Source organism: Choloepus didactylus, chromosome 20, assembly GCF_015220235.1.
Source record: "Choloepus didactylus isolate mChoDid1 chromosome 20, mChoDid1.pri, whole genome shotgun sequence".
NCBI classification, from domain to species: Eukaryota; Metazoa; Chordata; class Mammalia; order Pilosa; family Megalonychidae; genus Choloepus; species Choloepus didactylus.
Genome location: NC_051326.1, coordinates 27,181,397 through 27,204,934, shown reverse-complemented (window position 1 = coordinate 27,204,934; position 23,538 = coordinate 27,181,397). Strand labels below are relative to the sequence as shown.

Genomic DNA, 23,538 nt, shown 5'->3' with positions numbered 1-23,538 from the left:
CTAAGGGTGGGTTGATGGAGCAAATGGAACCTTCCTGCCTGTCCCACACTTGAGACAGGCACCCCACTCTCCAAAGAGTCAGGGGACAGTCTAAACACAACTTGAGCAACTTAAGAAGCCGTGTTCCAGAGATCTCAGTTACTAAAGACACTTTAAATCCAAGTGAACCTGGCCTTTTGGCAGGCGTGGAAGGGTAGCTTTCTGCTCCAATGGAGATTTTTTCCCTTAACTACAGGTTATTCTTCATGAAAAAATTTTGTGAAAGATTCTTTGGAGGAAGCAAAGAAGAGAGGAAGGCAGCAAATGTGGTTCTTGGTGCAGCTGGGACAGTGAGGACCTAGGAAACCACCCCAGGTGACTTAAATAAAGGAGGACATCATCCAGGGGTACTAAGATGAGCACGCAGCGCAGGGCGAGAAAGCAAGCTACAAAGAGACAAAGGCTCAAATGTGCTTTCCTGCCAAGAAGAAGCTTGAGAGTCTCTACCCCTTCATTTAACTCATTTAGGTTCAAAGAAGTAAACTATTTTAAGAGCCTTAGTTCTGTCTCCAAGGCACCAGATCCAACCCTCCCTGGGCAGGGAAGGAGGAGGTGCTGTGTGTGTGGGGGGCAGAAACATAAGAAAGTCCCACCAGCCGACCAGGTAGCCTACCACTCCCATTCCTCCGGGCTGAGGAATAAAACACGGAAGATAGGATCGAAGGTTCCAGAGCACAACTGTTTCCAAGGCCAATGGGTAAGTCACAGAAAATGGGTTAGAGAGGTGTATCTGTCACCCCACCCACCTATGTCAGTTACCTCAGTGCCCCCTCAAAGTAGGGGCTATATGGGGGCGTAATGCAATCAATTTGAGGGCCCTCTAAAGTTGAATTTACAAAGCACTTTATATAAAATTTAGAAAAAGCTGATTTGTTTATACCAAAGAATGACCATTCCTCCCTAGGGGAATAGTCAAAGAAATAATGACAGAGAACTTCCAATACTTAGCAAAAGACATGAATATGCACATCCAAGAAGGCCAGAGAGCACAACACAGATGAACGCTAAGAAAACTAAACCCCATCATATATTGATCATGCTGTCAAATGGCAAAGGACAAGGAGAGAATTCTCAAAGCTGCAAGCGACTAGCAATGTGTTATGTATAAAGGAGTCCCAATTAGATGGAGTGCGGATTTCTCATCAGAAACCACAGAGGCAAGAAGGCAGTGGGTTCAAATACTTAAAGCCCTGAAAGAAAACAACTGCCAACCAAGAATTTTATAGCCGGTGAGAATTTCTTTCAAAAATGAAGGGAAGATTAAGACATCCCCAGATAAACAAAAGTTGAGGGTCTGCCCTACAAGCAATGCTAAAGGGAATTCTTCAGACTGAAAGGAAAGGACACCAGAGAGTGGATCAAAGTGGCATAAAGAAATAAAGACATTCAGTTAAGGTAACCATTTGGGTAATTATAAATGCCAGTATTATTGTATTATTTGGTATGTAAATCTACTTCTTACTTCTTACAGATGCTAAAATTTAAATGCATAAAAAGTAATGATAAATCTATGATTTGGGACATTCAGTGTACAAAGATATAAGTGGTAAAAGTACAAAAAAAGGTGGAGGGACGGAGTGGTATAGGAAAAGTGTATGTGTATGCTATTCAAGTCAAGTTGGTATCAAATCAGATATGACTGTTATATATTTAGGATGTTAAATTTTAACCCCGTGGTAACACACAGGAAAATATATGAAAAATATATCCATATAGAAAAAGAGAAGGCACTCAACATGGTGTAACACAAAAAAATTCAAAAAAAAAATCAAAACATAAAAGTAGGCATTAATGGAAGAACTGAGTGACAAAAAAAGATATAAGACTTCCAGAGACTAACTAGCAAAATGGCAGAAGAAAGCCCTGCATTATCAGTAGTAACTTTAAATGCAATGGATTAAACTCTCCAGTCAAAAGGCAGAGATAGGCAGAATGGATAAAAAAGCATGACCCAACTACATGCTGTTTACAAGAGACTCACCTTAAATTCAAAGACATAAGTAGGCTGAAAGTGAAAGAATGGAAAAAAATATATATATCATGCAAGTAGTAACCAAAAGAGAGATGGGGTAGGCTAAGTCAGAAACAGGAGGGACAAAGATGGTCATTACAGACTGATCAGGGAAATGCAAATCAACCACAGTGAGAAACCATTTCACACCCACCAGAATGGCTACTATTTTTAAAATGAAAGAAAATTACAAGTGTTGTATAAGGAAAAAGGAACACAAATTCATTGCCAGTGGCGATATAAAATGGTGCAGCCCCTGAGGTAGACAGATTGGCAATTCCTCTGAAAGTGAAGTACAGAACTACCCTATGACCCAGGAATCCCACTACTAGGTATATACCCCAAAGAACTGAAAGCAGGGACTCGAACAGATATTTGCACACCCATGTTCATAGTGGCATTATTCACAATTGCCAAAAGGTAGAAACAACACAAGGGTCCACCAACCTACGAATGGATAAGTAAAAGGTGGTGTATACATACAACGGAACATCATTTGGCTGTAAAAAAGAATGAAGTTCTGATAACATGCTAACAATATGGATGAACCTTGAAGACATGTTGAGTGAAATAAGTCAAAGGCAAAAGGACAAATATTGTATGATCTCCCTGATATGGAATAACAGAATAAGCAAACTCAGAGTCAGAATCTAGAATACAGGTTACCAGGGGTCAGGGTGGAGATAGGGAATAGAGAGTTAAGGCTTAAAATGTACAGAGCTCCTATTTGAAAAGATGGAAATGTTTTGGTAATGGATGTGGTGGATGGTAGCACAACATTGTGAACGTAATAAACAGCACTGAGCTGTATATCAGAATGTGGTGGTTAAAAGGGTAAATGTTAGATTGTATATATGGTAATAGAATAAAAAATTTTTAATAATCCATGGAACTGCATTACACCAACAGTGAACCCTAAATTAACAATGGACTATAGTTAATAGTACAATTACAAAAATGTGCTTTTATCAATTGTAACAAATGTTCCCCACCAAGGCAAGGTGTTAATAATAGGGTGGTATAAAGGAACCCTGAAATTAATACATGATTGTTCTTTAAACCCACAACTTCTCTAACTTAAAAACAAAACAAAACAAAACTTTAAGACAAAGTATGAAAAAAGGGATAAGGCATGTGTGCTGGTTTGAATCTATTATGTATCTGAGAAAAGACTATGTTCTTTTAATACAATCTTGTGGGTGTAGACCCATTGTGGTTGGGACTTTTGATTAGGTTGTTTCCATGGAGATGTGACCCACCCGATTCAAGGTGGGTCTTAATTCTTTTCTGGAGTCCTTTAAGAGAGCTCACGGAGAGAGAGCTCAGAGAAGCTAAGAGAGAGAGAAGCTAAGAAAGACAGAAGCTGAGAGACATTTTGGAGACAGCCATTGAAACCAGAACCAGGACAGAAGCTAAGAGATGCTATCCCAAGTTTGCCCCTGGGGAGAAGCAAGGAGGACCCACAGGAGCTGAGAGAGCCATTCTGAAACCAGAAGCCGGGAGATCAGCAGACATCGCTATGTGCCTTCCCATGTGACAGAAGGACCCCAAATGCCAGCTGCCTTTCCTCAGCGAAGATACATATCTCTTGATGCGTTAATTTGGACATTCTCATGGCCTTGGAACTGTAAATTTGCAACCTAATAAATCCCCATTGAAAAAGCCAATCCATTTCTGGTATATTGCATTTTGGCAGTTTTAACAAACTGGAACAGTATGTTTGAACATTACTTACATAAAAATAAAGATTTCTCAGTTAAAATGGCATCACGATATTCCTTCCCCTGATAATTAACAAAATGAGTAAAAAAATAATAAGCAGGCAAAAATTTTTTTTCACCAATAGTAACCCAACAAGGAAAAGGACATTATCTAATATAATAACTTGAAAACCAGAGGCCAAGAAAGAAATGAACAAGGCACATGTATGTCTCATCTCCTAACCCTGGCCCAACTCCGACAAGCCATAGACAAGAAAAGAGAACCAGGGGAGTTCTCGCTAGTATCTCCAAATCTGGAGAGAGGCAATTTGCCACCAACTCTTTCCTCTTCAAGTGGGAAATAGTGGAAAACGCTGCTGGGGAAAACAGGTGAAACCAGAAGGGGAACAATAGGCTAATTCTCTCAGAGGGAAGTAAGGGCTCCAGGGCTACATAACCGAATTGGGGAAACTATCTGTTAGGTTTAGGCCCTGGGCCCTCACCCCACCACAGCCCTGAGGAATTCTGCCACAGAGACACGCCCCCCCCTTTGGAATCCCGGTTAAAATTTTAAACTTTCCCACTCCCAAGCCCCCACTCTCAAATCAGCCAATGGAAATCTGCCAACTACGATTGCAAAACTAAACCTGCCAGACTCCCCGTCCCTGGACAAAGAACTTCCCGCCAACCATCCTTTATAAGCCCTTCTGTTCCCTTGGCTCGGGGCTGTCGCCATTTTCTTAGGCTTCAGCCCGCCTGTGCATGGCCAGACAATAAAACTCCTTTTGATCAAGTTTTCGTCTCTTCTCTTCTCGACTGAAAAACCTAACACTATCCATTTCCAATTAGTATGCCTTCCCCTCCATCAGAAATGGAATACGTCTCCCAAATAAGTGGGCTGAACCATGATACAGGGATGTCTCACAAAATCCCAGAAGAGAGGAGGGACCCATCTCCCCACCCCACCTCCACTATCACCATTCTTTCAGGTTACAAAAAATAGATCAACACCTAGCCCTCAGCACTACTGTAGTTATGGTGGGGCCAAATCAGCTTCAATATGATAGGAAGAAAGTCACTTTCCTTCTTTCAAGCCAATAGGACATCTGAGCAGAACAGAACTAGCTTGAATAAGGTACAAGTAGCAGGCAAACCACGGAAAACAAAGTTGCCCACCTAGGGGAAAAGAACTCCAGGAGAAAGTAATTTCTCACAACAGTTTCACACTGAAGAATAACTTAATTAGATCATTACTTCAATAAAACAAGAGCTCAAAGATGAGGCTATAAAACAAAGTGAGAGAAGAGGAGAAGCAGGCTTACTAAAACAACATCACTAAAGAACTAATAAATAAATCATAATTGACAAAGAACAAAATTCTGCCAGTGATATAAAACAGAAATACTGATAAAGGAAAGTTTGAGATAATTATAGTGAATGCAGATGGAAAAGCCAAATTAAAGCAAACGGTGAGGAAATGAGGACACCAGCATAAGGGTAATTGGTTTTCCTGAAGTACAGTCCAAGAATGGAATAGAGGACATGTTCAAAAATAAATACAAGACTTCCCTGAAATGAAAGGAAAAACAGAATCTGAGGATTAAAATAATGCATCACAAAAATAATATACCACAAAAATCTGATGCAGAATGCTCCACACTGAGACACTGCCTGGTTAAGCTACTGAACTTTAAAGACAAGGCTTTTTCAGGCATTCAGGAAAAACTCCCCTCCTTCTGCCCCCCTCCAAAAAAACATTTTATTATGAAAACTGTGACTCATACTACAACTTCTTGTGAATGGGAGAAAGTTCAAACTGCCTTCATTTCCCCCATACCAATATTCAGTATCAGAGGAAAAAGCAACAATGTCCACCCAATGGAGAAAGAAACAATATAGCACCAGGAATATCATCTCAGCCAACAGAAGTGTGATAAATGCAACAAGCATGAATTCAAGCATGAAAGAAGTCAGAGAACGCAGTCCCCTTCCTGGAAAAACGATGACCTGACAATGAAATGCAGCTAATTAATGGAGGAACAGAAATAAAGAGCTCAGAAATGAAGAACCCAAGAGGAATTAAAACCCTTTAACTCAAAAATAAAAACCAGCTGTGGGGCTTTCTCTTCAGGGGGTGGCCGAGAGGCAGCTCTTTATGAAAACCCTGACTGGCCAGGCAGAGCCCATGGCACATGGAGAACATCAAGGACCAGGCAGGTGTCCCACCTCACTGGCAGCGACCGGTTTGGGTGTGCAAACAGCTGGAGGACAGCACACCCAGGACTCCCTCCACCAGCTCACCCAAAGTCCAACTGGGACAGGAGGTTCTGCCCCTGGCGCTGCGCTGCCTGCACCCCTGTGGGGTCCACGGCTGCAGGAGGTGTGGCCACACCGGTCACCCGTGCCCCAAGAAGGCCAAATAAAGGCCCTTCTTCATAGCTTCTCGGCCTCCATGGGATGGTCCTGAGACCTCAATAAAGTTTCCCTTTCATGACTGGAAAAAAATAAATACAGGGATTATGGTTACAGGACAGGATCTAATGACATAATTAACAAAAATCAGGAGATGGGAGGAAAGGAGATGAGAAAAAATTTGGGAGCGTTAATGTCCTCATTTTTCATAGCAAAGAGTCAATAGATACTGTCTTGAATGGAAATAAAGAACTAAAGATATGACTCACAAGCTATCTACTTCACCTGATTGGGGTCTTTTAGGAAATAATCTCCCATGAAAAACAAATTTACTTAAAGCTCAATTGTTTTATTGCAGCCCCTTTTTCTTCTGTTACATTCAGAAGAAATGTATTTATATTACTCTATAATATTCAGAAGAAATGTATTTATATTACTCTATAATATATTATATACCTATTTCTCTATATCCATTTATCTGTGAGTATGCTTGGAACGATACCTGGAATATTTTACCTAACACTAATAATGGCTGTTTCTGAGTAGTGGGAATTGGAGGGTTCCTAGCTGTTGGGGTATTTTACTTCAACTCATTGCTGTGTCACAACTGGTTTTTAGTTAAATACTAGAAGAACTCATGGGTGATTACTTTTATACCCAAGGAGTTAGGAAGAATTTTCCAAGTATAGCACAAAACCTAGAACCCTTCAAAGCAATAATTAATACATTTGACTACAAAAACCTCCCAGTGTTCTACAAAAATATTTAATTAGTATACTCGCAGTATTCGTGGTCAAACTAATAAAATGATACAGCCATCTGTGTAAGTTCCAATATACACAATTAAAAAGCAAGTAGGCTCACAGCTTGGTACCCAAGCAAATGCCACCCTAGATGCTATCTGGGATGCAAAGAACTTGGAAAAAATATTCAGCCTGCGTTTCCCCACACAATGAACATCTTCCAAGAGGCTACTCTCCCTCAGACAAGCTATCCTTGGCTGGAACCCGCATTCAAGTGACGTGCGACTATTCCAGCTTGAATGGCTGCTGATGGCCAGCCTTCCGGCCTTGCCTAAGCCTCCCAGGAACTCAATCGGCTCATTCTTCTCCTGCCTCCTTCTGCCCTCCCACCTGAAAGCTCTCCTACATACCCTAAAAGGATGTGTTTTCTTCCCGTTCCCACTCCCAGGACCTTAGCCTCAAGCTTGAGCTCAGCCAAAGGCCACCCAGGTTGAAAAAGTTGCACAGACAGCGCTGGGGGGGATTTCTACCTTCAAAGCTGCCAGGGGAGAGACGGGTGGGGGTACTGAGAGGCCCATTTAATCACCCCATGAAACCTCACATTACTGGGAGGAGTAGGGTGGGAAGACCAAAAAAAAAAATTTGGTGGTGACCCAGAAGCAGGGAACAAAATTAGAACCAGCAGCCTGCTGCTCATCCCCCAATATTTACTGAGCACCCACTGTGTGTGCCCGGGCCTGGGGCAGTCCTCTGGGGACAGGCAGGGGGCGGCTTATTTAGCCACACGCTGAGCCCTGAGTGACTGTGAAGCCAGCCAGGCTCAGAGGCTCCCAGAAGGCTAGAGTCCATCTGGTTTTTGCCAGTTCCTCCACTCCAGCCAGAGACCAGGCTTGAAAAAGCAAAGAGGACTTCCAAAACAAACTGAGTCAGGCAGTCAGCGGGAAAGGAATCCACGGGAGTCAGCCAGTGCTCTGTTACCCGGGGCCCCTCACCCGCCAAGGTGGGAGACACCTCCGTTTTCATCATTCAGTCATCAACACTTCCCAGACGATCAATTGCAAAACTGTTTGCCCTGTAAGTTCACTCCTGTTTGTCAGACCTCATGGTCCAGCACGTGGCTTAGGAACATGGTACTCAAATCACCCACGTTAGGCAAAACTTGACTTGTTTTTCAGGGTAAAATAAATTGTAAAGGCATGCTCTAGTGGCTAAATTGTGGGCTCTGGAGTCATTCCGACTGGGATTCAAAATTTGGGATCGGCATGTATCTCCAGCACAATTAAACCACCATCCTCAAAGGGTCACTGTAATAAACAGATAGCTTCAGCACACTGCAGAGTGGGCCCTTCACACCAGCCGCTCCCCAGTTCCCTGTGCTCCGACCTTTCAGGGTAACCCCCCTCACCTAGACCTGAATCCTGCTAATTCTCAGAAGTCAGCTCAACTTCCTCTTCTTCCATGAGAAGCCTTCTTGGAAGACTCTTTTGACACTTTCATCAAACTAATTTGGACTTGTAATTACCTGGTCTCTCAAGCAGTCTCTCCCACCAGGTTTGTTCCCTAAAGGCAGGGTTCCCACCTACTATTTCTTCTACATCCTCCCCTCACCCCTCTGCACAGTGCTGGGCACACGGACGGTAGCAAGGAACTTCTCCCGGACGACGGGAAACCCAACTTCCCTTCTGACAGCCGTCTGCATTGCCTCCACAGCTCGATGAAGAACTGCCTTCCAAGGACACTTTATCCCCTCAGGGTCCACAGATCAGGTTTAACCCAGATTACCTGAAGTCAAAGTCACCTGTCGTGATCACACATTATTACTATTTTTTCTTCTTGACTAAACAACTCCCATTCCTTGAATTTCATTTACTGCTGGCCTAAAAGCTAGCTATACCTGCTGGGCTTTTAAAACTCAGTCTGAGATCCATCAACGGATGTACAGATAAACAAAATGTGGAAGATACATATGATGGAATACCATTAGGCAGTAAGAAGGAATGAAGTCCTGAAGCACAGGAAAACAAGGAAGAGCCTTGAGGATATCATGCTGTGTGGAAGAAGTCAGACACAAAAGCACAGATATGGTACAATCTCACTAATATGAATTGATTTTAATAAGCAAACTCATAAAGTTATAATCTAGAATATAGGCTACCAGGAGATAAAATGAGGGTGGGGAATGAGGAGCGGATGCTTAATTTATGCAGAATGTTTAACTAGGTTGAATTTAAATGTTTGGAAATGGACAGAGGTGATGGTAGCACATTATGGTGAGTGTTATTAACAGCACTGAATTATATGTGTGATTGTGGGGGAAAGGGGAAATTTAGAGTCATGTATGTCACTAGAAGAAAAGCTAGAGGTTAAAACATGGGACTCCATAATACAGTGAACCCTGTGGTGGACGATGACCATGATTAACAGTAAAATGTTCTTTCATGAACTAGAACAAACATACATCACTATTACAAGGAGTTAATAACAAAGTGGCATGTGGGGGGAAACGCACCCATTGCAAACTATGGACTATTTGTTAACAGTAATATTTTAATATTCCTTCATCAACAGTAACAAATGTACCACACCAATGCTGGGGGTCATTAATGGCGGGGGTTGGATGTAGGCAAAGGGTATGGCTTTTTTTGTTTTGTTTTGAGTTACAAAAATGTTCTAAATTGATTGTGGTGATGAATGCGTAAGTATATGATGATCCCATGAACCACTGGTTACATACTTGGATGGATTGTATGGTGTGTGACTTTATCTGAATAAAACTGCTTTATAAAAAAACCGAAAACCTCAGTCCAAGAGTTCATTCACTCAACAAACACTGCCTGCCTGTGGGTTATGCACCAGGAATTACGCTAGGTGTTGGGGATGCAGACGATACACCTAGTTCTTGCCCTCACAGAATGGGGAAAGCAAACAATTAAACAAATAACTTACAAGATGTGTAATAATGGTTATGCATCAATCGGTTAGGCAATGAAAGCAGAAGGGGATTTTGTACAAGATATTATATAGCTTAGAGAATCATCAGAAGAGCTAAAGAAACGCTCTCGACTGAGCTTCTGGGAACTACTCCCAAAATTACAGTGCAGAACTGGGCTGCCAAGAAGCTAGCTGTCACCACCAGAAAGCTGTGGCATAAAGAAGCTGCTTGCTCCAGAATTATGTACCCCTGCCGTGATCCACCCCAGCAAAATGGATGTCCCTCCCCCTAACCTCTTTCCCCAGGACTGCTATACCTGGAAGACTTGATTGAGCGCATCTCAATGCATCTAAATGGCAGAACCTGGATCAAATTGGGAATTCTAGTGCAAGGATATCTAGAAATGTAGTTTTTGATGCTTTTATTTTTAGTAGTTTGAACCTAAACCATATAATTTATTATCAAAATAATACACTCAATAGTGAAAGGAGGCACTATTAATAAATCTGCTGGGACAAGAGGAGTAAAGCACAGGCTGCCTTGGTGTGAATGCCTGTGAGTGAGCCAGTTTACACTATCTGTCTCAGATCATGATGGGTGTATAAAAGCCAGCCAGATGTTCCAAGCAGCAGTCTTCATAGTAGTGGAAACAACTCAAATTTGTCCATCAACTGATTAATGGATAAATAAAATGTGGTAAACCCACACAATGGATTATTACGCAACCATATAAAGGACTGAGGTATGGAAAAATTCCTTCAATATGGTTGAACCTTGAAAACATTACGCTAAGTGAAAGCAGCCAGACACAAAAGGACAAATATGGTATGATTCTATTTATATGAATATGCCCCAAAGAGGCAAATCCATAGAGACAGAAAGTAGATTAGTGATTGTCAAGGGCTGGGGTGGGGAGTGGGGGGTGGGAATGACTGCTAATGGGTACAAGACTTGTTGGGGTGATGAAAATGTTCTGGAATTAAATAGTGGTGATGGTTGCACAACCTTGTGAATACATTAAAATCCACTGAATCGCACAATTGGGGAGAATTGCATGGTAAGTGAATTATATCTCAACAACAAAAAAATTAAACATCTACTCCCCCCCAACACACACAAACACACCGACACATGAGCCAGGTGAAGGCAAAGGAGTTGGGCATGGGGTGGAGAAGGAATATTCCAGGAACATGAAACTCCCTTTGGAAAGACTCAGAGCAGACAGCACATTTGAGAACTTAAGCGTCCAGCATGGCTAGTTCATACATGAGGACTTGGCACCAGAGAGAAAGGGACATTCCTATAAGCCACGTGAAGGTAACTGGACTTTATCCAGAGGGCAGTGGGGATAATTTTAAGCCGAGACATGATCAGAACTGTTTTTAATGTACTACTCTGGCTGCAGTGTAGAGAATAGACTCGAGTGGGCAAGAACAGAAGCCAGGAGACAGGAGGCGCTCAGAGAAAACACAGTTATTAGTTTGGCCTGAAGAGCAAGCCTTCTTTCTCCCAAGTTTCAAGCTTAACAGCACCCCAGCTTGAGGCAACTCCCCTTCCCCCTTAAGAAGTGAATAAGCTCTTCTTTAGAGGCTACAAGTAGAGAAACAAACCTCACCATTGTCCTCATAACCAAAATGTTAAGAGTATCAATGTGAGTTCAAAAAGATCCCACCCTATCATCTTCTAAATCAGGCTGTGACAAGTCTGCTCAATTCCCCTTGCTGTAGCGGGAGAGCCATTTATGAATGCTGACTCCAATTCCCTGGCAGCAACACTCTGTGGGCAAATTTTGCCTTCAACGGCCTCTCACTAAAAGCCTCTTATGCTCCTTTCCTCTCAAAATGAGTAAGAAGAGTCCTGTGAGCCCAGGCTCCCTCTGGGGAAATGAGGTGGCCCTTCCCCGACAGTGAGTCTTTGGGTTCTACTCTATAGTCTTATGATGAGCAACTGAGCTCCATGGGTGCAGGCATGTTTGGTCTCCCTGGTGCAGAAGACCTCAACTAGAGGCCAGGCCCCAGAGGCAGTTTCCCCTGCTCTGCTGCAGCAATCGCTGACTGTCCTCCACCAGGCACTCCAGGCCCAGCCTACCCACTCTCCCTCAGAGGCCCCCTGCACCACACTTCCTCCTTTTACAAACCTCCCCCCTCCTTCAAGCCAACTCAAGACCTCATTCCTCCCGAAAGACTCTCTGACCAAGTCAGTCTCCATAGCTGAGATGCTGAGTTCTAGGTGTGTGGTGATGTCTCTAGGAAAGTGGGCCCTGGGCAGCAGCAGAAGCCTCACCTGAGAACTTGTTAGATGTGCAATTTTCAGCCCCACCCAGACTTACTGAATCCAAACTCTGGGGTGGCACCAAGACTCTAGGTTTTGTCACTGTGATGCACACCAATGTTTGAGAACCACTATTCTAGGAAGAAGATCCAGAGCTTTCATTTGATTTCCAGATTTTTTAACGAAGGGGTAAGTGACTACCCCTTTCCACTCAGCACTCAACTGCCAGCGCCCTCAGCAGAGAGGCAGAGGCTGCATCTTGGGCCTTTTATTTCTTAGTGCCCATAAATATTTATCAGCAGATTAATAAACAATTCCTATTTTCATGATAAATGGGGTTAATGAAAAGAAAAGCCCACATTTTTAAGCTGGAGTGAGAGAAAAGTAGTAGCTGGGGGAACTTTAATCACAAGAATATAACTCCTCCACTTTCCCCTCCCACTGTCCAACCTTCCATATGGAACATTCTCCTATCTGGCCCTAGGTTGCTGGCAGTCACCATCCGATTATTTAGGAGAACAGCTTTCCCACATCCTTCTGCTTCCTCACTGTGGGTCTCGTCGTGTGACCAGGCACCTCTCTTCCTAAAATTCCAGGCTTCTAAAGAGAAACCACTGCTGTCCACTGCCACGTTCCTGGGGGTTGCTGAGGCCCATTCTCCCCTCTCTGCAAGCCAGGGGCCAGCACTGGCTTATAACCTTCCACCAGTCTTAGCAGTAAAACAGAAGCATCAAAATAGTGGACAAGCAGCAGGTAGGGTGTAGGAAAAGGGGAGGAAGCAATGTGCCCAGTTAGTCGAAACCACATTTAGTTTAAAAAAATGGCTTTTTGCTACTTTTTAAATATCAGAAAGGTTCTGTGGAACACCTTGGGGCCCCAAGTAATCCCACTCTTTCTGGTTCCCAATTCACTTACACCTCCTTGGGTACCTCCCCCTCCAATCCATCCTGTACCATTTCATTATATAACTTCCCTGCTCAAATAAATACCTCTCATCCCTCCTGTTGACTGAATAACGAAGTTGAATTTCTATGCCTGGTAGTCATGGGTCTGTCTGTCTAGGCTCCTACCCACCTCTTCACCCTCATCCACTATACTCTCTTGCCCTGGGCCCTGGGCTCCACCCAGAGTGCTCCACTCCCCTGTCCCTTCCACCTGTGTACCTTCCTGTCCCCACACCTCCCTACAGGACCAGGAAGTCTGATTAACATCTGTCAAGAAGCTGAAGGTAGTCTGGATGTTTCCTAAGCACCCTCTCCATGAGGCGTGAAGGGTCTAAATATAAAAAAAAAATAAAAAGAAAAAAGAAAAGATGAACTGCAAGAAAAAGCGCCATCTCTATTCTACCCCTAATCCTTCCTGGCACAAGTCCCTCCCACCCCATTCTCACCTTCCTCTGATATACTGTCTCAGAATGACAGTTCTTATATTTCAAATTAACTTTTTTAGTTGCTTCATAACAATTCTATGAAGTTGGTAGGATCCTAATAACTTGCTGCATGAATATGTACATATAAATTCATAAGTAAACAGACATAACCTCGCCTTCTCTAGAGACGCGGAGTGACTGAGACTCCTCCACTGAGGATACATTAACTAGGGCCGTGGGGTCAAGGGTAGGGATATACAACTGTCTTCCCAAAGGTGCAAGGGAGGACGGTGGGACCCTTACCCACCAACCTCCTTATTCCCTCAGCCTTGGCAGGGCCAGAGCTCTAGAAGAGGATGTGGGGAGTACACATACAGGATTCCAGAAGATACCAGGTTTCTGGCTCACATCACGCTCAGATATAGACCAGGGCCAGTGAGAGGCCCATATGGGCAGAGCTCCCCACTCTCAGGCTAAAAAAAAAAAAAAAAAAAAAATCAAGGACATGGGTATGGTGGCAGTCTCCAGACAATATGATACAAAAGAAGTGACTTCTCTCACCACATAAAAGCCTATTCATATATTTGTACTTACCCTTCCACTCCCCTTCCTCCTACAAACTGCTTGCCTATTAAAAAGAGATCAACATTCTAAGGGGACTTAAAGGCTTACCCTTTCTGGAGGACACTAATCCCAAGGGACAACCAGACTGCAGCCTGGAAAGGGTTCCTGATTTTAGCCTGCAAGTCAGAGACAGCTCCAGCTTAGGTGACTTTCAACCCCAAACAGAGAGAAAAAAAGGAGAGGGATATAAAAATTCCCAAGGCAGCACTATTCACATCAATAAAAGCCTGAAGGCAACCCAAAAGCCCACCAGCAAGAGGAGATGAGTAAACTGTAGCTAATTCTCACAATGGAAAGGTACACAACAAAGTGAATGAACACAACATTAACAATGGGTATACATTAGAAGTTTTTAATAAAGATTGTCATTCTTCAAGGCCTCTCCTCCAGGGAGATTTGTAAGGATTCTCTGCATCTGGAGACACGAAACTGTAACTCCCTGGGGACAAATGTCTGTCCCAGCTTTCTTGTAAAGTCTATGGGGCAAAGGAAATCTGAGTTGAGGAAATGCTGAAATGTTCATTGAAATAAAATAAAATCTCTTAACTGGCCTTCCAGCTTCCACTAAGCACCTCCCCCCATACTGTCAGTCCTCTACTTTTTTTTTTTAAGTACAATATATGCACAAATCAAGTGCCCAAACTTTATGTGTACAACTCAATGAAAGAGTCATCCTTTTAAAGTACAAATCTGTTCACAGCACTTTCGTTGCTTAGAACCCACCAATGGATTCCTAGTACAAGTGGAATAAAATCTGGTCCCCGCCTACCCCACCGACATCCCACTGCCGACGCCAACTCCATCTTCTCTCATCCGGCTCCAGCTACCCTGGCCTTCTCTCTGTCCTTTGAACGCATCAAGCTCATTCCAACCTCAGGGCCTTTGCATTTGCTATGGTCTCCACCTGGAATGCTCTTCCCCTGGATCTTCACATCAGGTCTCAGTTCAGATGTCACCTCCACCAAGCGGAGGGCCACCTGGCAAAAAGCCACAACTCATCCCCAGTGTCACTCAGTATCCCAACACCCTGTTTTATTTTCTTCTTGTCATTTGTTACTATCTAAAACAGTCTGTTTGTTTACAAATTATTATCTGCCTCCTCCTACAAGACCGTAAATACCACTGGAGGAGGGGAGCAGAGACCTGGGGCCTGTTTTAATCGTTGCTGAATTTCCAGAGGCTGGTAGAGTGCCTGGCAGTGAGTCAGCGCCCAATCGGCACCTGCTGAGTGCGTGTTTATTTCTCACTGTCTGTTCACACAGTGCACACAGATCAGAATTTTACCGTTCTTTGTTCTCTTACCCCTACTTGAATTATGAGCAACCTCAGGGGGCAGGGACCCATCTCTCTCACACCCCCCACCCCACTCCACCCCTGGCTAATGCAAGGTCCTTGTAGGGTTGCTTCAAGAGTGATGAAGACCCTAGAGGGCCAGATTAGAGATCTAGGATTAGAATACAAACATAAGGTGGGATGGAGGGCACCCAGAAGGAAGAGGGGAGCAAGGCAAGAGGCAAGCACAGGCAGCAGCCTCCCTTGCCCACATCCCTGAAAACAAATATGACGAGGATGAGCAACCATTCTCATAAAACGCCGAGAATAATGTTTAACTTTTCCCCAGGGCAGGGGAAGAAAAAGAAACCCCGCACAGTACAGTATGTTTCCAGAATTTCTCAGCTGCTCATGGAAACTCTGAGTTTCGATCCCATTGCACACCACTTTTCTCAATATGCCAACACCACACATCCTGGGGTGGGGGTGGGAAGGGACTGGTGAGAGGGTGCCAAGGAGAGGGAGTGGTGCGAGAGTAACCAAGGTCACATCTCGGTCTGGCCGGCAGCACTGTGGGCACAGCACCACGTGCCCAGTCAAGGCCTCTGCCTCGGGAGGCAGCTCAGCACAGCGCCTGTGGCGGGAGGGGGAGGGCACAGCAATCGGAGCGTGGAATCTGCTCCTAGGGCTGGTGGGCACCGACAGGGACATGGAGGGGCAGGCTGCCCGGAGGGCAGTTTGGTCAGTGGCCTGAGTCTGTGGGAGAGGGTGACTTTGTACTTTCTGTTCTTTTCTGAGAAAGGAGATGGGAGCAGCAGTGGCTTGCTGCCTCTGGACAGTGCCCAGGGACCTGGCATCATGGGAACTTGCCCAGCCTCTCGGTTGGAAAGCACCCAACCTTGGGGAAATGAGCAGCAGTCAGAGAGAAGCCAATCAACGTCTGGAGTTCGAGGGAGGTACACCCATCAAAATGTGCCTGGGACAGCAGAGAACAAGAACACACCATGGGGGGGGGGGGCGGCGGAAGAAATCCCAGGGCCCTGCATCAAGACAGACGGCTGCCTACCTCCCCACCTGGAAAAGAGAGCAGGGCCGCCCTCCCCACCGGCCACCACTGGTCCACCCGCGGGCAGGAGGGGGAGCCCTCTGGTTTCCAGGGAATGATGGCCAGGACTCACCATTCAGCCTGCTTTCCAAGACCAAGGGCTCTTTCTCACCCACACACACAACCTTTCAGGGTTCAAAATAACAGATGGTTCAGTTCCCCCCACCCCACCCGCCAAGGGCTGGCTGCCATCCCGTGGGGGGTGGACTGGAGGCCTTCAGTTGATCTAGCTGCCACCCTGCCCCCATTTCCCCTAGCACCGAAACACACAGGATCTTCCTGGAAGGAAAGCTATTAGTGAGATCCAGGAGCAGACTGGCTGGGAGTAGCACTTGGTCAAAATAAATTTATTAAGAATGTGCTACACAATTTGCTATACTACCCTCCACAAGATTTAGCCAATTTAATACTCCTAAGACCTGTGACTGGTTTCACAGAATTCGTACCAATGTTGGCTATTGAAATATTTACTCCATTTTTGCCAATTTGGTAAAAAATTACAATTATAATGGTTACGATTTGCATTTCTCTATCACTTAGGTGACTAAACATGTTTTTAGGCTGACTAACATTTATGTTTCTTCTTTTGTAAATTGCCTGTTTCTCTCCTTGGCCCACCTTTGAGATACACTGATCCTTTTTTCTTATTGATTTACTTAAGAGCGCATTGTATGGTTAAAAATAGTAACAAATATTCTTCCTAATTTGTCATTTGACTTTAAATTTTGTTTATTGCTACTACTGACAAAAATTTTAAATAGAGGTAAAGTCAAATATGTCACACTTTTCCTTTAAGGTTTCTACTTTCATTAGCATGTTTGGAAAGTCCTTTCCTATCCTGAGATTACACAAATATGCACCTGTATTTTCTTGGATATACAAAATTTAGTCTCTAATCCATCTACAATTTAATCTGGCACAGTGTGAGAAATAGGAATCTAGATCAATTTTTTCTAAACAGTTAGCAATTATCCCAATACTGTTTAGTAAATAATCTATCTCCTGTATAAACCTCTATAGTAGAGAATAAAAGGTTAAAAAAACCCAAATAGGTAAAATCAAATATATCCTTTGCACTAAGGGTGGTCATATGTGACCAGTGAAATGTCTGAGATGCTACATCTTTCCCTGCCTCCTACCTGCCTGGAGGCACAGGCTTAAAAGTGGCAACTAGGAGGACCAACCCCTAAATGGGAAGGATCAAGATACCTTTACAAGAGCCTGGGTTCCTAAAGGTACCACTGAGCAGGTAGCTCAGTGATACAAATCTCTGAAATACTTGCCTAAACCTGCCCTGGTTAGACTCTGCATCCAACATCCATCTAACTTGTACACTCTCCTTCCCTCCTTAATTTTATAACAATCATAATAAGAACTGCTAATATTTATTATTGTCTGCATGGCACTCTGCTGAGCATTTTGTCTGCATTATCTCGTTTATTCTTACCAACAACCTTCTTAAGATAGGTCTTCCCTAAATAGAAAAGGTTATCATTAATGACAGTTTTTCAGAGTAGGGGGAGAAACCCAACGCACTGCTTTAGATGTGTACATCAATAAGAGAGCTCCTTATTTTAGAAATATTAAAACAAACAACCTGCATCTTAATATTGAAGAAATATAGTGTTATCAACATTTTACAGATGAGGATACTGAGGTCAAGAGAATATAAGAAGTAACTTGCTTAAAAAAAATTCACACTAAAAATTAAGACATAATACCTTTATCATTTGCTAAATACCTACACATATTGGGTCTGTTTTGGGACATCTCTATTTCATTCCATTTATCCATCCTGTGCCAATGTTACATTTTATTTTTTCTTTCTGGTAAAGCAAGTCTGACTTCACTTTCTCTTTTTGCACTTGTTCTTAGCTACTCCTGTGTGTGTATTCTTCCAGATCAACATTTTAAATCATTTTGTCAAGCCTTAATGCTTTGCTTCAGTAATTTATCTTATGAAAATTATCTTGAATGGGAATAAATATGAAGCTTCAATGAGTTTGTAGAAGTGTGTACATTCAAAAAATATTGAGTGCCAATTGTTCTAGGTACAGGGAATAAAGCAATGAACAAAACACAAAAATCTCTACCCTCATGGAGCTTATATTCTTGCACAGCTCAGAACAGCGAGCAACTGCAAGCAATCTAAAAGGAGATCGCTCAAGTAAGCCATATAACAAAATATAGAGTGGAGTACAGAGATTAAGAGCTTCGGTTCTGAGTCAGACCTCAGTTTGAATCCTGAATCTGCAATTTACTAGCTTCGAGGCAATTAGAGAGAAATATGCCACTATGTTAACAGAGGTTGCCTCGGGGCTGCAGGATTATAGATGTTTCCCTACTTCTTTACATTTTTCTATGCAATGAGCACACATTCCTTTTGATAAATAGAAGAAAATGAAGTTTACAAAAACATCAAACAATGTTTGGGGAATTCATTAGCTGTTTCCACATCAAAGACTCACTGGTCTGTTTCAGCAGCCACCCTCTGTCTTGGGGTCCAGCCAGGCTGCTCTTATCTACAGCAATTCCATAGCCCCAAATCTTCTACATTAGTCTACTGACTTCAACCCCCTGCCTTCCTTTTCGGTCTCAGAGGCATGGGATACCCTCCCTTCCAGCTTACCTGAACACAGCCCTCTCTCCTTAAAGCCTCTTCTGGGAAATTGTTTGTGATTAATCTATCGCTCATTTGGTGCTTAATGAATACAACAAGAGAGCCTATAACTTTCCAAGTGTGCTCAGCTCATCCCCACAAACATATCACAATCATCTTTGGAACAGGGACAGTAATTTGCTTGTCTTCATAGTGTAGAAGCTCTCTGAGCAGACCTCAGCTGGATTAGTCAGTTCTCTCCATCCCTTCTGCCCGCCAACTGCCGTCCACAGCGCCCGGGAAGCCTGCAGCCAGTGGGCCCCTCTCCCGGGCCACACACCTGCTATCGCCAGCTGCGTTTTTTTACTTACCAAGAGTCAGTTGTGCCTGTTCCCAAAGATCTTTATACTAGTTCTACTTGTTTTTATGCTTATAATTTATTTCAACAGTAACTGAAATATAAATCCAGCAAAAAAAACTATGGTTTCTACTGAAATTAAACTAAGTGATCAAGAACAGCAATTCTGAAATTGTGGTCCTAGGTGACTCCTGAGGTTCCTGAGATCCTTTTGGGGGTTCGAGGAGTAAAAACTATTTTTATTATAAAATGAGATGTCATTTGACCTCCTCACTCATTTTTCAGAGGCTACATGAAGTGTGAAAAGTGCGTACCTGTACAGTCTTGCATTTTCCAGAATTTTCTAAGGTAGTAAGTTTAGGGTATAAATATGTGTGTTTTCAGAGATTAGCTCAGTTTGTTCTCGAGACTTCAAATAAGCTCTTACCAGCAACCTTCAATTATGCCTGCTATAATCTGTTATCTCATTATCATCCAATAAATAATTATTTTGAAAGCTCAGATTTGCAAAAATGTAAAAATGTTGCCATCATTTTATTTTGGAAGTTTTTTTTAATAAAAATATGCTTATTATGTTAACAAGTAATGGCTTTATTTTTGTTATTTTATATGAATTATTTTTTAATTTCTCAGTTTTAATTTTTAATGTGGTAAACATCAATAGAAACAAAAACTCTCTGGAGTCCTCAGCAATTTTTAACAATATTAAGGGGACCTGGGTTCAAAAAGTTTAAAAATTGTTAATCTGAAGAGACGTTACAAATGAAAAAAAAATTTTTTAATTGCAATTAAATTGTGTGCATTAAAAAAATGAGGATTGATTTGCAAATGTCTTTCAAGTTGTTTACTTTACAAAACAAAAAACAATTAACAGAGGTATTTATCCTTTTACTCAGCAATCCCATTTCTGAGAATTTATTGTCATACTTGCTCATGCAGGAAATGCCATTTGTACAAGGTTATTCATTGCAGCACCATATATCATGGCAAAATACTAGCCACAACCCAAATGCGTGTATGGAGGGGAGGAGGCAGTGTGTGTTGGTTAAAAAAACCTATGGTACTTCCATATAATGCAATACTGTGCAGCTATAATAAATGAATGATAAAGCATCCCATGCATTGATATGGAAATATCTCCAACATAGCTGGTAGGTGAAAAAAGCAAGGTGCTGAACAATGTATCTAAAACATTACCTTCTGTAAAAAGCAGGGTAGGCGTGTGGGGGGTATAAGAATATATAATAAAAATACACAAGAAATTAACCAAAGTAGTTGTGGGGTAGGGGGACTGGGTGGTTGGGGACAAGGGTAAAAATGTTCCACTATATAACTTTTTCTAAATTGTTTTGATTTTTTAATCTATGTGAACATATTCGTAGTGAAAAAATAATAATAAAATGGAGGAACAAATTACAGGTCATACATTTACGTGTCTAATTAGGGAACCTAGTCTCAAAGAAAAGGCCTTAGCCCTAAATTAAAGTTTTCGAGAATAAAAATACATGCATATGCTTTTAAGGAAAAATAAATTATTTTTTTATTCCCAACTTTTAACTAGCTCTTTTTTTTTTTTTTTAATTAACCAACCAACTACTATACTGAGTGCATTGACTAAGGGCCTCTAGGTTCTCAATGGTAATAAATAAATCACCTTCTCATTCCAGCAAACCCCAGAATTCTCGTGGGCCTGATGCCAGAGGAAGGCTAAGAGTGTTGAGAACACAGATCTCCAGTTACCAGGGCAGGGAATCGGTTTTCCCAGGACTGCCCTGCCTCCTGCCCTCTGCGGTCCCAGCAGGGAGCTCTGCCTTCTCAGGTAGACCTCAGGTAGCCCCCTCTGCCAGGCTCGCTGTCCACAGCAGTAAAGGTGGGGACGGGACAGGTGAGTTTCAGAGACCTTGTGGAGAGGCTGCCCTGCTGTCCTGCTGCCCGCTGGGAGGCAGGAGGCCCCCGGCTGGCTGGAGGCAATTCCGAGTTCGCAGACTCTGGACTCCTTATCTCCTGGCATTCTTACGTCCTGCCAGCCTTGAGGTCAGAGAAGCCTGTGCCGGCAGACATCTAGTGGGTCCTGGGCTAGGGCCCCAGCAATATGACCCTTCCTCCCCCACCCGACACCCTCCCAAGCCTTCAAGGAGTCTGGAGAGAAAAGGAAGTAGGAGACTTCTCCAGAGAAACTTCTATCCACAGAAGCAGAGACCCACAAATGAACAAAGAGACAACTGAGATTATGAGCCATTTCATTATCACATTGAAGAATAAAAATGGAACACTTCACTGGTCTTCTCCATCAAGTCTCTTGGCCACTCACCAGCAATGTGACCTTGGGAACTTGTCACCCGACCTCTCTGGATCCCAGTTACATCAACTGTAAAATACAGGGGCAAGGCAAGACTGCCAGAGTCCCTCCAGTTCAACATTCTAACGTTCTGTAGTTCTGAGAAATGGCTACACGTAACTTTCTTCAAGCGTCAAATGAGAACAGGGCTTTCACCCTGGTCACAGGCTGAATTATTCTGGCATGGTGAGAACAGAGAGGTCTCAATTCCCAGACATATGCAGTCTATTGACAGCACTACTACTTAAATTCCAAGATGCTGTAAATACGGGACATAGATTGACGTTCTTCCTGGAATAGACTGGGGTGTGGGTGAGTAAGCAAAGAGGAGGGTGTAGGGTTAGAAAACAGAGCCCATCCTGTGTTTGACATTTATTGTATACACAGGCACTGTCAGTTCTTTCTGGCTATTATCTGCCTGGAAGTGGAGTATTTCCCTCACTTGAAAAAAATCAGAGTAGTCCCAAAACCGAACATGGGAAAAAAATCACTCTTCTCTAAGATTGCCCAGTGAATCAATCCCTGGCAGGCCTTGGAGAGGAGGCCTACTCAGAGAGGCAGGGAAACTACATTCGTGTCCCAGGAGGAGCTGAATCAACCCTATGTGTGAGTTCATAGCATTCCTACAACCCAGCATGCCATCTACTCCCTTTCCATTTAAACCTGCCTATCAGCTTCTGGGACACCTAAATAATTCACTCCAACCCACAGGGATGGTAATAAGGAGAACAACACCACCTCTACTATGTTCCAGACACAATCACAACATCTTGCAAAATGGTGAGAACAGGCCCAACAGGAAGTTCTCCCTTCTGGAGAACGATGGGGCCAGGATTTTAATACAGATCCAACTGGCTCAAGAGCCCTTAACTGTCCTGCTGCCTTACACCATCTCTAATAGAGTGCTCTCTTCTCTGAACTTAACTGAACACAACAATGTGACCCACCTCTCTTGGGCTGCTATCTTATGCTTCACTGTGACAGTTACTTCTCCCTCTAAGGGCAGGAATCAGGCCCTACACCTCCTGGCACCCTCCACAGTGGCCAGTGCAGTGCCAGGCACAGACCAGGCATTGGATAACTACTAACTGAAGGAATGAGTGACTACTCTGAGACTCAAGAAGCCCCTATACCTCAGGGAGCCCACCATTCCTATGTTCTTCTTGCCTAAATGACAATGCAAACAATGCAGCCTCCCTACCCCTCAGATCTGCTGGTGACCTGACATCCTTGCTCTCATATCCTGATGAGGGTCAGACGCTGGCTTTTATCTCCCCCTCTGCTCCTCCCACATTTACTCTCTTTCATCAATGCCACCCAAGGTCCCAGAGGGCAGATGGGTAACAAAAGATCAATTAAGGAGGAAAAGGGTCTTCCGGTCTGTTTCTTGGGAGGAAGAAACACTACATCCAGGATCTCCCCCTTCCAGTGCTGCATTAATTCAGTTGGTACTCTCTAGTTCTATCTGCAAACCAATGGCAGGAAGTGGACTACTAACTAGCCTATCTCCTGCCTACCACACAATTTATGAATAAGTCTCTCTCGGTTTGAATAACTGAGCTTCCAACAGGAAATGGAATATGTGGTTTTTAATCCCAACTGCTAAAACTTATGATTCAGGACATTTCTTCTCTTGTTTCATCAAGGAGGCAAGTTCCTCTCCATTTTAGGGATTGTGTTTTAAGAGATGAGGATTACAGAACGGTGGATAAAACAATCTAGGTCCACCTTAGCACTAAGACCTTTTCAAGGTCACAAAGCAAGT

The 23,538-nt window shown here is 43.2% G+C and overlaps 2 protein-coding genes across 5 annotated transcripts in view; both read right to left on the bottom strand.

Annotated features, from left to right (window-relative positions):
* PIWIL2 (piwi like RNA-mediated gene silencing 2) overlaps positions 1–23,538 on the bottom strand; it is a 186,434-nt gene that overhangs the window by 3,840 nt on the left and 159,056 nt on the right. The window contains exon 26 of one of the 2 annotated variants that reach the window (XM_037813456.1): positions 14,053–14,577. The exons of the other annotated variant lie outside the window; for it this stretch is intronic. The gene's annotated coding sequence lies outside the window, so the exon portion shown is untranslated. Of the gene's footprint in view, positions 1–14,052; positions 14,578–23,538 lie in introns of those variants that run through there. 2 annotated transcript variants of the gene reach the window in all.
* SLC39A14 (solute carrier family 39 member 14) overlaps positions 1–23,538 on the bottom strand; it is a 50,547-nt gene that overhangs the window by 17,975 nt on the left and 9,034 nt on the right. The gene's annotated exons all lie outside the window — the stretch shown is intronic.